We start from the raw sequence: 3,370 nt of genomic DNA on the forward strand, positions 1-3,370 counted from the left end.
AGCGGGCAAAAATTCAAAGAAGCAGAAATTACGAAAATGCCCCTGGGCATGACTTAAGAGAAACCTATAAAAAACTCTCTTGAGTGTTGATTTTAGGTTGTCCAGAATTTTCTCTAAGGAAGCTAGGGCTTGGAGAGGAAGGTGTTCTACAGACCCTCCAGTAGCTGATGAGCCATTGGAGCTGGGAGGAGAGGCAAGCTGAAGAGTACCCGCTCAAGAAGATCGCCGACACGCCGGACATGACGTGACACGAAGCCGGAGTGATTGAGTTGGTTCAGCTTCGTATTCTTCTCCCTCTTGGACAACCTCGGTTGGGCTTGAAGCAACCTGCAAGGTTCTTCGGCAATCTCCAACCAGAGTTGTTTATGTTTTAGTTAATCCAAAGTTTTTGTGTTCAATTCATCCTACTTCTTGTTTTCCTCAAAAATCTATAGCCCTCTACTGAATTTGCACTAGAATTTCTCAGACGCAGCAATCAAACCGCCGACCCAGGCCTCAGCCTAGGTCGCTAGCGGCAAGCTGCTAGCATCGCGTGCAGCAGCTCACGCAAACGCTGCCTGTAGCAGCGTAGCGTAGCAAGCCCGCGCAGCCGCCACTTGCAGCAGCAAGACGCAGGCTCGCCCGCACGCAGGAACGCTCAGCAGCTGCCGCGCCAAGAATCGCTTGCAGCAGCATCGCCGCAGGCACGCCGCGCCGCAGCGCCGCTGCTGCGGCGCACACGCCGCCGCAGCAGCCACGCCGCAGCGCTACGCTGCGTGCACAAACACCCGCTAGGTGTTTGTGAAATTGCCGCAAAGGGCAAGGGCAAATCCTTAGTAAACGAAATCCTTACTGAATATTTGCTGCTCTGAGACTTTTAAAGAAAACTCTGTCGTTTGTACTGAAGATCATTCACCAGCGTTTATACTTGAGTATTGAGATTTAAAAGAACTGATTTGATAGACATAATTCTTCTGCTGTTTTTTTTGCCGTCTCCCTGTGGATCGATCCTCACTCGCCCTAAGCTGTGAGGTTATAAATTTCGTTGTATAAGCTCAATCCTCACACGCATTAACTGATAAATAACCAGTAGAAACCACTAAAATCGAGCTTATCAACTGGCGCCGTTGCCGGGGAGCACGGTATTACAGTAGGAATTTATTTTTTAATTGTTCAGTAATCTTTTCTTGATTCTCCTTAAGCTGCAGGACTTAAAAATCGTCAGCTCATTGTTCTGCTAACATTTGTGCTGAAGATCTATGGTAGTAACATGCTCAGGAGCTGGTGAGAAGTCTGTAGAAAAAATTAGTAGAGACGCCACCCCAGATTCTACAGTCACAGAACCAGAAATTCAGCAACGAAATATGGCTGAAGAGATACATCAGCTGAATGAAAGGAGAAGAACTATGTTGGATAGGTCTACACCGTCCGGAAGCTTACGACAAACCGATGTAAATCTGAACATTGGCGAAGGTATCTTCTTTCGATACGATAATGCATTGATTAATTCTCTACCTGAATTTAACGGATTACCTGCACAGAATCCTTTAGAATTCCTTGATGATTTTCATATTAGATGCTCTTCTCAAAATGTTCCTGGAATATCTACAGAGATGTTAAAAATGAAATATTTTCCTCTAACTCTTAAAGATAAAGCATTTGCATGGTATCGTAATCTAGGAATCACTTTTAATTCTTGGGAAGAGATGCAAGGAAAATTTCTGCAGAAATTTTACCCTCTCTCCAAAACGAATTTTTATCGAAGAGAAATTCACAATTTCCATCCTCATGACGGAGAAGCCTTTAGTGAGTCATGGGAGAGATTCAATGATTTGTTGAGGAAATGTCCTCACCATGGCATTGAGCAATGTCAACTAGCCCAAATATTTTATGAATCTCTCTCTGATTTTATGAAAAACAAAGTAAATCTCGCTATGGGTGGAACGTTTTATGCCGCATATGAGGATGAAGTTTTCGATATTTTGGAGAGAGTTGCAGAAACTGACTTGCAGGAGATTGGGGCCAATCAGAATGGGAGAAACCTGCAGCCAAAAAGAGCAGGAGTTCTGCAGGTTAACGCCAAGGAGGGAGAGCTACAAGCGGGCCTAAGGGAGACTAACCAGAAATTGGAGGAGCTCACCTCCACCTTGAAGAATGTCTTTTTAGGTAACTCTCCTATCATTAAAGCTAAGATCTGCTCTCTCTGCTTCAGCAAGGAACATGACGATGGAGCCTGCCAAGCCATGGAAGAAGAGGTGAAGGCCTTCAACCAGCCGCAACAACCGTGGGCAGGTCAAAAGAGGCCAAATTTCCAAAACGGAGAGACGTTCCACCAAGGGAACAAGCCGGCAGCTCAACCTTCGTTCCAACAGAGACAACCATTCCAGCACAGGCCTCCACAACAGTACCAGGTTCCATCTCAGAACCAACCTGATTTTTCTTCACTTACCCCCGTCATTTCAGATATGATAGAGAAGCAAAACCAAAAGTTGCGGGCAGAGATGGAGATGAAGATGCAAATGATGATGGAATTTCAAACAAAGCAAGTGTTGGAATCTCAAGAGCAGATGAGGAAGCTATTAGAGAGCTTCAGACCTGCACCACCTGAACACCAAGGTATAACTCCAGAATTCCCGTGCACATCGTATAAACTTCCCACGAAACCATTAGTAAATCCATGCAACTTGCATCATGTGCAACACTCCATTCACGATGAGACGAATGGAGACAATCCTGAAGTTCTAGCAATCTCAAAATTGAGAAATGGAAAAGAACTTCAGGATCCCTATCAGAATTCTGTAGAGAATTCTAAGAAGGGGAATGAACCACGAGAGGAAGAAGGAGAGGATTCTCCCTACGTGGAGGAGCCTCTACCTTCTACGAGTGGGCAGCATGTTCCCTACCCTTCTGCTTTAAATAGAAAAAAACCTATCCTTCATTATGAAAACCGATTGTTAGAGAATTTTAAAAAGGCCACTATGACTGTTACTGTAGAAGACATGCTTAGGTCTGCACCCTCCCTAAAGAAGTACCTTAAGGACTCTTGCACCATTAGGAAGCCTAGGGAAGTAGTTAAATTATCTGAAAATGCCTCTAGCATCCTTAATGCCATCCCTATCAAAATGAGGGACCCCGGAGCCCCTTTTATCACATGTGAAATTGGAGGAAACACATTCTCTAAAGTTTTATTAGATACGGGAGCAAGCATAAGCATCATCCCAACGACATTATATGAGGCGTGTGGGTTTGGAGAATTGGAGGAAATACATATGGATTTACTCCTAGCTGATGGAACTGTTAGGCAACCCGAGGGAAGGTTAACCGATGTCATGATCACTGTAGAGAATTGTGAAATACCGGTAGATTTTATAGTGACTGATGTAAAGATATC

The 3,370-nt window shown here is 44.5% G+C and overlaps 1 non-coding gene across 1 annotated transcript; it reads right to left on the minus strand.

Annotated features, from left to right (window-relative positions):
- Positions 1–1,731: 1,731 nt before the first annotated feature.
- On the minus strand, positions 1,732–1,840 carry LOC144708115 (small nucleolar RNA R71). The gene has a single exon (XR_013582658.1). It is a non-coding gene; the product is annotated as a small nucleolar RNA R71 (small nucleolar RNA).
- Positions 1,841–3,370: the final 1,530 nt, after the last annotated feature.

This window comes from Wolffia australiana, chromosome 9 (assembly GCF_029677425.1).
Source record: "Wolffia australiana isolate 7733 chromosome 9, ASM2967742v1".
Lineage (NCBI taxonomy): Eukaryota > Viridiplantae > Streptophyta > Magnoliopsida > Alismatales > Araceae > Wolffia > Wolffia australiana.